Consider the following 16867-nt stretch of genomic DNA (forward strand, 5'->3'; position numbering starts at 1 on the left):
TGTTCACACAAAAACCTGCATGCAGATGTGTATGGAAGCTTTTTTCATAATTGCCAAAACTTGGAAGCAACCAAGATGTCCTTCAGCAGATGAATGTATAAATAATCTCTGTACTATACCCAGCCAATGGACTGTTATTCAGCACCAAAAAGAAATGAGCTATATCAACCCATGAAAAGACATGGAAGAACCTTAAATGTGTGTTACTAAGTGAAAGAAGCCAATCTGAAAAGGCTGTATACTATAAAATCCCGAATTATGTTCTGGAAAAGGTAAAACTATGGAGACGGTAAAAAGTGTAGTGTTTGCCAGGATCTGAGGGGAGAGAGGAATGAATAGGCAAAGCACAGAGGATTTGTAGCACAGTGTATGTATTCTGTGTGGTACTGTAATGGTGAATACACATCATTATGCATTAGTTCAGATCCGTCAAGAGTGAACCCTAATGTAAATTACAAACTTCAATTTATGTGTGAAAATGATGTGTCACTGTGTGGTTCAGCAGTTGTAATAAATGTACTACTCTTGTGCAGGTTGTGATAGGAGAAGAGTGTGGGAGTGAGGGGCATATAGGAACATTGTAATTTCTGCTCAGTTCTGCTGCTCAAAAAGTGAAATCTATTCAAAAAGGAACCTTTTCATGTTTAGACTAACTTAGTTCATTTCCCTCATTCAGTTCCTTCATTGGTGAGGTTTCATTGCAATGCATTCTAAAGTCGAACATGAAATTATTTTAGAACTTTGTGTGACTTCTCCGCTTGCTTAAACATCATTGCAGAATAATGTAAAAATATGATACCCTAATCTAGTTTTCATAAACATTTTTTCAAAATTGAAATTAAAACTGGCTTCATGGACAGATGGGTTGAAAGAGTGAAAGGCAAGAATCGAGGATCAAAACTAGGCCATGAAAATTGCTCAGTTGAGAGCTAGTGAAGCCCTAAATTAAGTCCTAATCATTGTAGATGGAATGGGAGAGAGATTTAAACAATATTAAGAGGCTAGGCACAGTGGCTAACTCCTGTAATCCCAGCACTTTGGGAGACCGAGACAGGCAGATCACCAGGTCAGGAGTTCGAGACCAGCCTGGCCAATATGGTGAAACCCCATCTGTACTAAAAATACAAAAATTAGCCAGGCGTGGTGGTGCGTGCCTTTAGTCCCAGCTACTCAGGAGGCTGAGGCAGGAGAATCTCTTGAACCGGGGAGGTGGAGGTTGCAGTGAGCCGAGATTGTGCCACTGCACTCCAGCCTGGGTGACAAAGCGAGACTGCGTTTCAAAAACAAACAAACAAACAAACAAACAAAAAACAATATTAGGAAGTCATATTGTCTAGAATTGGTCATTTCTAGGTGTCATGGGGTTGGGGGAAAATCCAAAATGATTGACAGATCATTTTGAGTGATGGCATGAAAGGCACCTCTTTACCAAGATGGGGACTACAGGAAAGCAGGAGGTTTGTGGGAAAAATTATAAGTTTTGAGTACTTTGGATTTCAGAGGCCTCTGGAATATCATGCTTATGGAGTGGAGATTACTAACAAAACCACCATCTTTAAAAATAACTGCTTCTTTAAACATGCTTATATTATAGTGAGTTCAGTGATATCTCATATCCTTTGGTAGAAAAAATTGTAAAAAAATTATGTATGGCACATTTCTCTGACACTTGCACTTTCATAGTGTTCACTTTCTGTTCACCTAGGTTTACTTACTGATATCCTTCTCCCACTCTGAGGCTTTGCCTATCCTGAAATACATTTAAAAATTTACCCATGTCAGAAACACTTCCCAACTCATCCTGTATGGCCAATATTACCCTGATACCAAATCCAGACAGACATAAAGAAAGCTACAGATCATCTCTTATGATTATAGACACAGAGATCCTGAGGAAATACTTCCAGACCAAATCCATCAACATTTGTAAAGGATTACATACCATGTACAAATAGGATTTATCCCAGTAATGCAAGATTGATTTGACACACAAAAATTAATGTAATATATGAATAAAAGAGGAAAGAAAACCACATGATGATTTCAATAGACACTGAAAAAAGCATTTGACAAAATTCACACCCCTTCATGACTAAAAAGAAAACCCACCTAAAGTAGGAATAGAAGGGAAGCTCCTCAACCTGACAATGGTTATCTATAAAAACCCCACGGTTAACGTTATACCTAATGGTTTCCTTCTACAGTCAGGAATAAGACAAGGATGTCCAGTCTCACCACTTTTATTCAATCTTGTAATGAAGGTTCTAGAGCAGGGCAATTAGGGAAGAAAGGGAAATAAGAAGGGCATGGTGGCTCACGCCTGTAATCCCAGCACTTGGGAGGCCAAAGCAGGTGGATCACCTGAGGTCAGGAGTTCGAGACCAGCCTGGCCAACTTGGTGAAACCCCATCTCTACTAAAAATACACAAATTTGCCTGGCATGGTGGCAGATGCCTGTAATCCCAGCCACTTGGGAGGCTGAGGCAGGAGAATCGCTTGAACCCAGTAGGCGGAGGTTGCAGTGAGCTGAGATTGCGCCATTGTACTCCAGCCTGGGCAAGACTGGCACGAGACTCTCTCTCAAAAAAAAGTGGGGGGAATAAAAGAGCATATAGATTAGAAAGGGAGAAGTAAAGCTCTATTTGTAAATGACATGATCTTGTATATAATGCTTTTATATGGAAGATCCTTAGGAAGAACTAAATAACTAAATGAACTAAATAAACAGTTCAGCACAGTTGCAGTGCACAAGATCGATACATTAAAATCAGTTGTGTTTCTATACACTAGCAATGAGCAATCTGAAATTAAGACAGTGATTCCATTTATAATAGCATTTAAAGGAATAAAATACTTAGGAATAAATTTAACAAAAGAGAACAAAACTTGTACTTTAAAAATTGTAAAACATTGTTGAAATAAATTAGATATAAACTGAAAAATAGTACATATTTATGGATTAGAAGTCTTAGTATTAAGATTGCAATACTCTCCAAATCTACAGACTTAATACAATCCCTGTCAAAATCCCAGCTAACATTTTTGCAAAATGGGCATACTTAAAATTCATATGGCAATTCAAGGAGCTCAGAATAGCCAACAATCTAAAAAGAGAAGAACAAATTGGAGGACTCACACTTCCTAATTTCAGAACTTACTACAAAGCTGCAGTAATTAAGGTAGGGTGGTGCTGGCATAGGCAGATCAGTAGCATGAAGAGTCTGGAAATAAACCTTCACATTTACAAAAAATGGATTTTTAACAAGGATCCAAGACAATTCAATTGGGAAAGAATGGTTTTTCTCATAAATGATACTGGAACAACTGGTTATCCACATGCAAAAGAATAAAGTTAGACCCTACCTCTCACCATACACAAAACTAAATTGAAATTGGACAACACACCTAAATATAAGAGCTAAAACTATACAATTCTTAGAAAAAATATATAAGTCAATCTTACTACTGTGGGTTAGGCCAAGCTTTTGAAGTACAACAAAAGAAAAATAGCCAAATTAAACTTTACCAAAAGTAAAAACTTTTGTGTCTCAAAAGATACCATCAAGAAAGTTAAAAAACAACCCACAAACTGAGAGAAAATATTTGCCATTTATATATCCATTAGTGTTTTTATCTAGAATATGTAATATAAAAACTCATACAACTCAATAAAGAATCCAATTAAAAATAGACAAAATATGTGAATAGGCATTTCTCCAAAGAATGTATGCAAATGGCCAATGATCACATTAAAAAGATGCTCAGTATCATTAGTTTTTAAAGAAATGGAAATCACAACCACAATGAGATACTACTTCACACCCACTGGGATAACTTTAATAAAAAAGACAGAAGTATTGGCAAGGGTGTGGAGAAATTGGCAACCTCATTCATTGTTGATGGGACTGTAAAATGATCCATACCATTTAGAAAAGTTTGGTAGTGCCACAATTTGCTAAACATAAGAGTTACCACATAACCCAGCAAAGCTACTTCAAAGAGAAAGGAAAACATATGTTTACACAAAAACTTGCAGTTGAATGTTCATCTTAGCATTATATGTAACAGCCCAAAATTGGAAACGACTCAAATGCTCATCAACTGATGGATGGATAAACAACATGAGATATATTGCTACAAGGGACTATTATTCAGCAATAAAAAGGAATGAAGTACTGATATATCCTAGAACATGATGAACTTTGAAAACATTATGCTAAGTGAAAGAAGCCAGTCACAAAAAAATCATATATGATTCTATTTATGTGAAATGTAATAGACCAATCTGAAGACAGAAAGTAGATTAGTGGTTGCCTAGGGTTGAGTGGGGGAATTTCAGAGTGATGGTTACATGGTATGGGGTTCCTTTTAGAGGTGATGAAAATTTTCTAAAGCAAATGTGGTAATGCTTGCACAACTCTATGTATGTAATAAAAACCATTGAATTTTAGACTTTAAATGAGTGACTTTTATGGCACGTGAATTATATTTCAATAAAGATTTTTTCTTTCTTTTTTTGAGATGGAGTCTTGCTCTGTCACCCAGGTTGGACTGTAGTGGCATGATGTCAGCTCATTGCAACCTCTGCCTTCTGGACTCAAGCGATTCTCCTGCCTCAGCCTCCCGAGTAGCTGGGACTACAGGCACGCATCACAATGCCCAGCTAATTTTCATATTTTTTGGTAGAGACCGGGTTTTGCCATGTTGGCCAGGCTAGTCTCTAACTCCTTACCTCAGGTGATTCAAATACCTCAGCTTCCCAAAGTGCTGGGATTACAGATGTGAGCCACTTCGCCTGGCCCTCAATAAAGCTGTTTTTAAAAAGGTTTACCCACCTCACCAGAAAGATGTGTATCATTTGTCCTAGTTTAAGTTCAAGGCCCCCCCTTTACAAATTTTTCCCTGATTAATAGTCTTTTCATGTCACTACATAGGGATCTCCTTCCTTGTTTTCAGTGATGTGCACCACTGGGTCTTTGCACTGGCCCCTGCCACTTTTTCGAACACTGGTCTCAGAATCCAGCTTGTTTCCTCACTCTTCGATTCTCTGTGAGGCCTCCCTGATGAAATACACACAACAGGAAGCCTGCTAGCACACATCACCCTTTGCTCCTTGTTCCCTTTCCTGTTTCACTGTTTACCACAGCGCGTGTTGCCAGGGGCAATGTATATTTACTTATTCATTGTCTCTACTTCCCACTAAAGTAAGTGCCACATAGGCAGGACTTTTCATTCCCTGTTTGTATCCCTAACAACCTGTCCTTAATACCAGTGCTTGGCATGTGGTAAGCCATAGGCTCTTGTGGCTACACAACATGTGCTCTGTTCTCAAGTGGGGTGATTCTGTCGATGTCTGGAGAAACTTCAGGTTGCCATGCCTTGAGGATTAACTAGGTGCTACTGACATCTAGTAGCTGGAGGCCAGGGAGGCTCCTGAACACTGTAGAATACACAAGACCACCCTCAACACAAAGAATGATTCAGCCCCAAATGTCAACAGTGCTGAGGCTGAGAAAACCTGTGTTAGACCAGCACTATCCAATAGAAATACAACCAACTGGTCGGGCCCGGTGGCTCACATCTGTAATCCCAGAACTTTGGGATGCCAAGGAGGGTGGATTGCTTGAGCCCAGGAGTTTGAGTCCAGCCTGGGTAACACAACAAGACCTTCTATAAGAAATAAAAGATTAGCTGGGCATGGTTACACATGCCTGTGGTCCCAGCTACCTGAGATGCTGAGGTGGAAGGATCAATTGAGCCCAGGAGGTCAAGGCTGTGGTAAGCCATGATTGCACCACTGCACTCCAGCCTGGGCACTGAGGCCACACTTCCTATAGGCTGCTCCCAGCCAGAACCGAGCATGCCAGGGTACTAGTGCCACCTGTTCCTGCAGGACAAGGGAATCCTCTAACAGTCAACAGTCCACCAGAGACTCCCAACTGATCCGGCCAAAAGTTCCTAGAGCTGTGCTGTGTCGCGGACTCCTCCTGCCCTACCTTCCTTCCTTCCCCCTCCCCTCTCTCACGTGGCAGTCTGAAGGCTCTCCCTGATCACTCCTGACCCCTCTCTTAACCTGCATAGGTGCATCCCCAATAAATCTCTGCTGATCTCATCCTAACTTGGTGCCTGCTTCTGGGAGGATTCATACTAACACAGGTTTCAAGGTCAGACAGCATTCAAATCCCACTCCCACCACAGACCCTGAGCCAGTTCCTACCCCTTTCTCAGCCTCAGTTTCCTAGCAATGAAAATAATATTGAAACAGAAACTCTTTGAAAGCTCTTCCTGTCCTGATCTGTTCCAGAATCGGGCTCAGCAGGGTTCATGCAAGGACACAAGTGTAGCTGCCTCTGAGGAGCCCCTCACATGCCCATTTTAGCCAGTTTGTTTCTCCCTGGGCTCCTACAGCACATGTGCCCATCACACAGGGTTGCAAACACCTGTTTTCTCCTCTGATTCCCGAAAGGGTGCTGGACACCTGTAGAGGGGCTCTGTTTTGTTCACTTGTCCATGATGCTTAGAGAATGTTTACAGTGCACAGTGAATGCCGAGCGCTGGAAATGCTCAGTGAACAAAGCCAACACCAGCCCCACCAGATGTCAGCAAGGAGGAGTTCTGTGGCTATAGTCTCTTTGGTTCCATGGAAATGACACCAACAGCCCACATAATTGAGGGCCCTGTGCAGGTGCCGGGTTCCCAGCAAGTCTTTCCATGTATTTTCTGTTATATGAATCCTCCTGGCATGCTCATTGAGAGGTTCCATTAGTACATGCCCATCTTGCACATAAATAAACTGAGGCTCAGGGAACTGGAGTTGATTGTCCCAGCCTGCACAGCAGGAAGAATCAAGGGGTGAGTTTTGGGTTTTATTTTGCATATTTCAGCAGCTTTACTGAGGCATAATTTACACACCATAAAATTTACTCACGGTAAATATACAGTTAGATCAGTAAATCTATAGATTTGGGCAACCATCAGCACAAGCCAGTTTTAGAATATTTCTATTACCCTGAAAACATTTCTCTTGCCTGTTTGCAGTCAATCTTTCATTCCCACCCCCAGCCCTAGGCAACCACCAATCTGCTTTCTGACTCTACAGATGTGCCTTTTTCTGCACATTCCCTCTTAGTGAAATCATATACTGTGTGGCCTTTTGTGGTTGGCTTCTTTCACATAGTGTAATGCTTCTGAGGTTCATCCATGTTGTAATGTCCATTGTGGCTTCATCCCTGTCTATTGACAAATAAAGTTCTGTTGCATGGATGGACCACAAACGTCTACATATCCATTCTTCAGCTGGTGCACATTTGGGTTGTTTCCAGTCTTGAGCTATTATGAATAATGTTGTTATGAAAATGTGTGTATAAGTTTTTGTGTGAGAATATGTTTTCATTTCTCTTGGGTAGATCCCTAGGAGTGGAGTTGCTGGGTCACATGATAAGGGTAAGTTATACAAGAAACTGCCAAACTTGCCTCTGTAAATTGGCTGCCCACCAGCAGCATAGGAGGGTTCCACTGCTCCACACAGTAGGGCTGAGATTGGAGGCAAGTCCAACCTGACCCCAGAACCCCATTACCCAACTTGTTGGTGATCTTTTCTTTCTAACATTGGGATACCCAGCTAAGGAATGAGGATCATGGCTGTGCAGGAATGAGGGCTGTCTGTGAAAACAAGAAGTGCTCCTGCACCAGCCCAGACAAAGACCCCCCGCTTATCTCCATCGATTTCTTGTCCTCCAAGTGATGCTGGAGCCCCTGGGCATCTCTCTTCCCCACACGCAAACCCCACATTTCTGACCCCTGCCATTTATCTTCCATGGATCCTTAGGTTCTGGTGAGAGTAACAAGGATAGATAGGGGTTCACAGCCCAGGGCTAGGGATGCCCCATACATACCCTGGGCAGTGACCTTGGAAGGGCTGATTCAGCTGGAACTCAATATTGAAGCACCTAGGATGTGCCTGTTTTACAAACAGAAAAAAGATAATGCAGAAGCATGGGATCCCCGATTAGCTGATCTGAGCTGGGGTGGGACTTGGCAATCATTGGATCCAGTGCTTTTCCTGAAACATGAGCATTGAGTTTCCTGCCCACACAACCTTGGGCTTAATTAAGTCCAAGGAACAAACAGGGTCCTCAGTATGCTTAAAGCATTGACATTGGACGGAAGACGATTCCATGTTTGAGAAATCCCTGCAGACCCTCTGGGAATGTCTTGAATTCTAAGGAGACCATCTTGCCCTACTTCCTTATCTGACAGAAATGGAAAACTGTGGCTCACTGAGATGGAGTGAAATACCCCAGGTCATCCAGCAAGGTGAGGGTGGAGCAAAGGCTTGGTCCCATAGCATATATTCATCCATCTCCTTGCCCATCCGTTGTCTTCCAGCAGAATGTAAGCTCTGAGAAGATAAGGATTTTCCTCTCCTTTTGTACAACTGCTGTCTTCCTTGATTCTAGCACAGTGGCTGGCACAAGTTGGGTGCTCAGTAAATATCTGGTGAATGGGCCAGGCGTGGTGGCTCATGCCTGTAATCCCAGCACTTTGGGAGGCCAAGACAGGTGGATCACGAAGTCAAGAGATGGAGACCACCCTGGCTAACACAGTGAAACCCCGTCTCTACTAAAAATACAAAAAAAATTAGCTGGGAGTGGTGGCGGGTGCCTGTAGTCTCAGATACTCAGGAGGCTGAGGCAGGAGAATGGCATGAACCCAGGAGGTGGAGCTTGCAGCGAGCAGAGATCACGCCACTGCACTCCAGCCTGGGCCACAGAGCGAAACTCAGTCTCAAAAAAAAAAAAAAAAAAATCTGGGGAATGAACCCAGGTGCCCTGACTTCTCTGCTTCATTTCAGAAAGCTGATCTGAGCACCTACTATGTGCTACAAGCTGTGGCAGGTATTGGGGATAAGATTTGAGCAAGACAGGACCCTTGCCTTCAAGGCACTTAGTTCTCAAGGGCAAGATTGTAGGTATACAGCTAGGCACAGAATTCTGTGACTACAGTTTTTTAAATGCTACAAAGGGATTTGGGGCTTGTGTAATCTGAACTCAGCCGGGAGGTCACAGAAGACTTTAGACCAAGGTTTAAAATAAAGAGGCTGAGGCAAGGCTCCAGTCTCAGAGCATCCCCAGGAGGCCTACCCTGTTCTTCCATGAGTGTCTCCTGATTAGAAATTCTTGAGTCTAGGAGGTCAAGGTGGGAGGATCACTGGAACCCAGGAGTTCAAGACCAGCCTTGGCAACAAAGCAAGACCTCATCTCTGTAAAAAATAAAATTTAAAAATAAATAAAAATAAAATGTTAGAGAGAGAGAGAGACACAGACACCAGCCTAGGTAACATGGTGCAACCCTGTCTCTACAAAACATACAAAAATTAGCTGTGTGTGGTAGTGTGGCTGAGGTGGGAGAATTGCTTACGCCTGGGAGGCAGAGATTGCAGTGAGCAGGAATCACACCATTGCACTCCAGTCGGGGTGACAGAGCAAGACCCCGTCTCAAAAGTGAGAGAGAGATTGAGATAAACAGCAGGGTCTGACTGGAGCTGAATTATTGTGCTCAGCCTAGGACCGACTGTCCCACCCACTGACCAGCACTGAGCACAAAGGGTAAACCCTGCAAAGGAAGTGACCGGCTTAGAGAACACTATTCATCATTCCAAGGCCTGATGTTAACCACCCTGAGGCTTCACATTAAACAGAGCACAATAACAGTGTTCTGGTTATGTTTCTTGAAAAGAGTCCCTTTTTTTAGAGATACACATTAAAATATTTACAGATGAAATCATATAATGTCTGCATGTTGCTTCAGCTTAATATTACAGGGGAGAAGGGTTAGGCTGATGGCCATTAGAGCATGTTGACGGTACCTGAGTTCTGTGTATCTTTAGGTTAAAATTTGTTTCAGCCAGGCGCGGTGGCTCATGTCTGTAATCCAAGCACTTTGGGAGGCAGAGGCAGGCGGATCACGAGGTCAGATTGAGGCCATCCTGGCTAACATGGTGAAACCCCATCTCTACTAAAAATACAAAAAATTACCCAGGTGTGGTGGTGGGCACCTGTAGTCCCAGCTACTTGGGAGGCTGAGGCAGGAGAATGGCGTGAATCTGGGAGGTGGAGCTTGCAGTGAGCCAAAATCACGCCACTGCCCTCCAGCCTGGGCGACAGAGTGAGGTTATGTCTCCAAAAAGTTTCTTTAAAAAACCAAAAAAAGTAAATATATATATAAATATAGATCGATTACTTGTGGACTTGGAGCAGCCAACGCCATTGCTTCTCATTCCCAACAGCAGCCAAGGCTCCTCAAAGTGAAATATTTGGGTCGGCCACACCTTTGCACCATGGCTTCCTTTGTTCTTCATGAAGTCTTTCCTAATTGTGCTGGCATACAGGCTTTCCAGCAGGGAATCCCCTGTTTCAGAATTTCTTCCTAGCCTGACTAAAGCCTTTGCTGGATCTTATAAATCACAAGATTTCACAGAAGATGCAGCCCTGGATCAGATACTCACTAACACCTCTTGTCTTCCCTTGAGTGCTGGGAAAGGGATGCTGGAGACTGGGAAACATTTTGCCATTTGCAGTCTTAGGAGATCTTTGTAAAGATTTCTCCCTCTGGATGGTTTTGACCAGGGCATTGCCAAATTCCATGTCCCAAGAGTCTTGGTTTCTGGATCCCCCTGAGCCTTTGAGTTCCCCATGAGGCCACAGCTGCAAGGGAGGCTGAGCCAAGTGGCTGTAACAACCGGGCAGAGTAGCGGGCAGAGGCAGGGGCAGGGTGCAAGCCTCTCCTCCCCAGGAGAGGAACTTCCCTGTGCCAAGGGGAATGAAGGGACCCAGGGGATGCGTGGCAGACCCAGTGCCCTACCTCTTTTCATAGTCTAGGTTCCCCACAGACCCCTACATCAGCTGGCTTACTGTTCACTTCTAGGTCATGACATCAGCTGTGTGATGTGGGGACAGAAATCCCTGGCATGGCCTCTATGTCATCCCTCTGCAGACAGAGGAGTACTCAGGCTTGGCCATGATGCTGGAGTCACCGTGGATATAGACCCTGGCCCATTTGACTCAAGAACCACATAGATAACTGAAACCAAGAGGCTGGGTTAATCCCCTCAAGGCCCTGGCCACTTGCAAGACCCTAAGCCTCCTTCCAGGTGGCCATGCTAAGCAAAGCCACTTGCAGCCACCCTTCCACAATGCATTCCACATCATCCAGCTATGAAAACCACCTGCCCCCATCACTTTCACACTCATGCCTTCCCCTAAGCTCAAGGGGCCCTGGCCCAAACTTCCTTTAGAACCAGGAAGGAGGTTCTGGCCCTCTTGAAAATCATCCTTTCCAAAGAGAAGGCATTTATCTTGGCAAAGCTTAAAAGACAAAAAGCCTGTAATCCCAACACTTTGGGAGGCCGAGGTGGGCAGATCACCTGAGGTCAGGAGTTCGAGACCAGCCTGGCCAACATGGTGAAACCCTGTCTGCACTAAAAATACAATAATTAGCCGGGCGTGGTGTCAGTCACCTGTAATCCCAGCTACTTGGGAAGCTGAGACAGGAGAATCTCTTGAACCTGGGAGGCGGAGGTTGCAGTGAGCCGAGATCACACGACTGACCTCTAGCCAAGGCAACAAAGAGTGAAACTCCATCAAAAAACAAAAACAAACAAAAAATAAACAAAGAGATGACAGCTGAGCTCTAGGGCCCATCCCACAGACAATACCCAGAAACCTCCTCTCCACAACTCCCACACACCTGCCTCCCAGCAGCCGGGCCTCTTCTCCATGGGATTTGCCTACAAGACTTCTCTCCTGCTTTATCTCAAGTGGGTTTGTTAGGAGGGCAATGTCACCATCCCTCCACTAAATTCATCTCAACAACATTTACTGAGTGCCAAGTGTGTCCTGAACATGGCTCAGTGTTCGCATGCACTGTCTTGATTTAACCACACACGCTTATAACCTAAGGGAGGAGCATTGCAGTATTTCATCAATATAAAGATACACATCTTGATTTTTCACATTTTCATATACCTGAAATTTAGCTGGGTCTTCTAATCACAACTGTGACATGGCTGTCCTGCCTGGTCTCATACAGACTCAGCCACAGCGGTTCATAGCGTTGTCACATCAATTAAGATTTGGGCATGGTTATTTCACATGTGGAGTATAGGTGCTATTTTAAATGTCTTCAGAAAGATTCGACTGTGATTCAGCTTTGAATTGAAAAGCTAGTGTGTACGCAAGAAGGCTGGGAACAAAGCAGCAGAATGCCTCTGTGATGTTGGTGAGACAGACACATATTCATCCCTGCAGGGAGGTCCGCAATCCAGGTTTTCTTGCAAAGCAACAACCAAGTACTTAAAAACTTAAAACAGGACTTAAAAATGGGACTTAAAAACCATCCCAGGCTGGGCACAGTGGCTCACAACAGTAATCCCACAGCTTTTGGAGGCCAAGGCAGGAGGATTGCTGAAGCCCAGGAGTTCAATACCAGCCTGGACAGCATGGTGAGACCACCATCTCTACAAAAAAAAAAAAAAACTTGAAAATTACCTGGACATGGTTACCTGTGTCTGTAGTCCCAGCTACCCAGGAGGCTGAGGTGGGAGGATCATTTGAGTCTAGGAGTTCCAGGCTGAAGAAAGCTAGGATTGTGCCATTGCATTCTAGCTTGAGCAACAATGAGACCCCATCTCAAAAAAACAAAACAAAACATCCCCAGGATGAGTGGACACGCTTGCAAGAAATGCTTCACTTCCTGTGCTCCTCAATCAAGGGCCACCAAATGTTTTGTGTAAAGGGCCAGGTAGGCAATATTTTTGGTTTGTAAGCTATACAGGCTCAGCTGCAACCACATAACTCTGTCATCAGGGCCTGAAAGCAGTCATAGGATTGTAGCTGTATTCCAACAAAACTTTATTTGCAAAAGCAAAGGAAGGACCACATTTGGCTCATGGGTGATAGTTTGTTGTCCCTTTCTCTTGATGGAACAGAAAACAATGTGTGGAAAAATGAGGGCACTGATGATTTTAAGTCAAAAGTTTTACAGAAGATGAACTTTGAACTAAAAAATGTTCTAAGAATATCTCATTTCAATGATATTTTATGTGTGTGTACTTAAAAAAGTGATGTGTGATTAAAAAACAAAACAAGGGGACTGCCATCAGCAACAGCCCCAAAGGCCACTGGGCTCCTTGCTGGGTTGTGTGTTCAGCAGCCCCAGCATGGTGCATCAGTTGAGCACAGCTGGGACTCCCCACAACATGCGTGTCCCAGGCTGGCACGGAGACGGAGCACTGATGTTGCTGCCGGGGGCTGCTGATGGCAGTGGCGCTGGTGCTGGGTGGCTGCTATGGGTGAGGTGGTGTCGAGGAGGAGCACAGTAGTGCACATGATGTGAGCCAGGGCTCCCACGTGGCCGCCTTTGAATGGGCCAATGTCCAGGACCAGTACATGATTGTGATCTGCATCCTTGTGGTCAGGCTGGCCAAGATTGGTTCCACCTGTCCCACAAGGCATCACCGTGGTCCCTGAGAGCACCCCTGCTCATCGTCCTGGGCCTGGTGCTGGGCAGCATCATCTGGGTGGCCCACCACATAGCGACTTCATGCTGACATCCCCCATCATGCAGATGCCGGCTACTTCATGCCCAACCGGCTCTTCTTTGGCAATCTGGGCACCATCCTGCTGTACCAGGTCATCAGCACCGTGTGCAATGCAGCCACCACCATCCTGTTCCTCTATGGCATCTCTCTTAGCAGGCTCATGGGCAACCTGCAGATAGGGCTGCTGGACTTCCTCCTGTTCGGTAGCCTGATCACCACTGTGGACCCAGCAGCCATACTGGTTGGGTTTGAGGAGGCTCATGTCAGTGAGGTCCTGTTCATCATCATCTTCAGGGAGTTGCTACTGAATGACTCTGTACAATGTGTTTCAATCTTTTGTGACACTGAATGATGAGAACACGACCAGCGTGGACCATGCCAAAAGTGTCCTTTGTGGTGAGCCTGGGGGGCATGACTGTGGGGTGGTCTTTGCCTTCCTGCTGTCACTGGTGACCCACTTCACCAAGCATGTGCACATCATCTAGCCTGGTTTTGTGTTAGTCATCTCCTACCCGTCCATAGGACGTCTGAGAAGCTGTTGCTGTTGGCCATCCTGGCCATCATCTTCTGTGGCATCTGCTGTCATAAGTACATGAAGGCCAACATCTTGGAGCAGTCGGCCAACACCATGCACTACACCGTGAAGATGCTGGCCAGTGGTGCCAATACCATCTTCATATCCCTGGGCATCTCGGCCATGAACCTGCTCATCTGGACGTGGAACATGGCCTTCATCCTCCTGCACTGGCCTTCACCTTCATGTACCGAGCCATGGTGTCATCCAGTCCTGACTCCTGTACTGCTATTGGATGATGCAGCTGGAGATCATAGACCAGGTGGTCATGTCCTATAGAGTCCTGCATGGGGTCATGGCCTTCATCCTGGTCATGCTTCCAGACAGAAGCAATGTCAAGGAGAAGAACCTGTCTGTCAGCACCACCATCATCATCTTCTTCACAGTCATTTTCCGGGGCCTGACCATCAAGTCCCTGGTGCAGTGGCTGAAGGTGAAGAGGAGTGAGCACCAGGAGCCCAAGCTCCATGAGAAGCTGCACCACCATGCTTTCAACCACATCCTCTTGGCCATCAAGGACATATCCCCGCATATCAGGCACAACTATCTCAGAGAGATGTGGTCCCACTTTGACAGGAAGTTCCTCAGTGGAGTCCTCATGAGAATGCTGGCCCAGAAGTCTCCATATGGGATCCTCAATGTCTTCCATGAGCTGAACCTGAAGGATGCCATCAGCTAAGCCACCAAAGGAGAGTGCCTAAGGTCCGTGGCCTTCATCAGCTCCCCCAGTAATGATAACGTCGTCAACATGGACTTCACGCCATGATCGTCCACCATGGTGGCCTCTGTCTCCTACCTTCTGAGGGAGAACATCAGTGCCGTCTGTCTGGACGTTCAGTCCCTAGAGCAGTGTGGCAGAGCATTCCGTATGGGGAGGACCCCGTCACGCACCATACGCTGCAGCAGTACCTGTGCAAGCCGGGGAAGGAGTACATGCATCGCTACAGCCACACCAACTGAGGACAAGAAGCAGGACTGGGAAATCTTCCACAGGTCCATGAGGAAGCACCTGGAGTCCTTCAAGTTGAGCAAGCTTGGGATCAACCAGAACAAGAAGGCAGCCAAGCTGTACAAGCCAAAGAGCGCCCAGAAGCGGTAAAACAGCAGCATCCCCAATAGGAAGCTGCCCAGGTAGAGCCCCGTGCACAATTTCACCATTCAGGAGAAAGACTTGCAAATTTCAGACACGGAGGAGGCCCCCAACTATGATGCTGAGGAGACGGGGGTGGGGGGGGGGGGTGTCCGGGCGAGTACTGGGCCCCAGCCTCATCGCCGGAGTGCCACCCTGGCTGTCTTCTGGGGAGATGGTGGTGCCCTCACAGAGGGCCTGCGTGCAGATCCCCCACTCTCCTGGCACTTTCCGCTGCCTGACGCCCTTGCAGCTCAGCTACAAGTCGGTGGACTCATTCCTGCAGGCAGATGGCCCCAAGGAGCGACCCCAGGCTGCCTTCCCCTAGTGCACGCACATGTGACACCGGCTCTGACATGCTGCTGACTGGACGCTTGTCCCGATGGGCCGCCAGCTGCGGCTTCCAAGAAGCTCCTGGGCGCCCCCGCCCGACCCGCACCTAGGGAGAACTCCCAAAGCTCTGCGCCTACTCCGGCAGAGCCGCACTAACGCGAACCCGCGAACCCGCGAACCCGGGCCGGGGCCTGGGCCTGAGTGGCCATACTGCGCTGCTGAAGCTGGCATCGCTGCCGCCCTTGTGCCAAGCACTGCGCACGTCCTGGGGCAGGAGAGACGCCGCTGTGAACACCTGCCAGGCCGGAAATGCCGGCTTGAAGCTGGCTTCCAATGGAATCGCTGCCGGGGAAACCAACCGAGGCCCGCACAAAATGAATTTGCAAAAGTAATACCCCAGGCAAGACTCCAGGCCCCTCCCAGCCCTGCGCCTCTCCCTGCTGACGGTGGGGTGCGTCCAGAGTGCCAGCACTCAGGGTCTGACCCTGGAGGGTGGCAAGTGGGAGGACTAAAGAGAGATTGGTAAAGGGCGGGGGGAACGGGGTGAGCAAGAGGGAGAGAATGTTTTGTGAAAAGACAGTGGGGAGAAAAGACAGTGGGGAGGAAAGTTTTTGGTTAGATGGAGCGGGAGAAGACGGTGGCGAGCAGGAGGCATAAAAGACGGTGGGGGAAAGAGTGGGGGAAAAGGTTTTGGGTAGATGGAGGGGGGAAAGGTGATAAGCAGGAGGTGGGAAGGAGGGTTGGGAAAACGGCGATGGAAAAATAGTTTTGGGGTAGATGGAGGGTGAAAAAAGGGTGGCATGTGGGAGAGGGGTGGGAGTGGGGAAAAAGAGGGTGGTGAGCAGGAGCAGGGAGAAGGCTTTGTGAAAAGATGGTGAGGGGGGAAAGACAGTGAGGAAAAAATGTTTTTGGGTAGATGGAGAGGGAAAAGAGGGTGGAGAGCAGCAGGGGTCAAAAGAGAGTGGTGAGTGAGGGAGACAAGGCTTTCCAAAAAGACCGTGGGGGAAAATGTTTTTGGGTAGCTGGATGGGGAAAGGAGGGTGACAAGTGGGAGAAGGAAAAAGAGGGTGGCGAGCGGGAGGGAGAGAAGGTTTTGCGAAAAGACAGAGGGCAGAAAAGAAAGACGGTGCAGAAAGAAAAACGGTGGGTAAAAAGCTTTTGGGTGGATGGGGGGGGAAGAAGGCGGCGAGTGGGAGGAGAAAAGAGGGTGGCGAGAGGGAGGGAGGAAAGA

At 46.4% G+C, this 16867-nt stretch overlaps 1 pseudogene; it reads left to right on the forward strand.

Moving 5' to 3' along the window:
- Positions 1 to 6640: 6640 nt before the first annotated feature.
- On the forward strand, positions 6641 to 15646 carry LOC134759147 (sodium/hydrogen exchanger 3-like; annotated as a pseudogene).
- The last annotated feature ends 1221 nt before the right edge of the window (positions 15647 to 16867 follow it).

This window comes from Gorilla gorilla, chromosome 8 (assembly GCF_029281585.2).
Source record: "Gorilla gorilla gorilla isolate KB3781 chromosome 8, NHGRI_mGorGor1-v2.1_pri, whole genome shotgun sequence".
NCBI classification, from domain to species: Eukaryota; Metazoa; Chordata; class Mammalia; order Primates; family Hominidae; genus Gorilla; species Gorilla gorilla.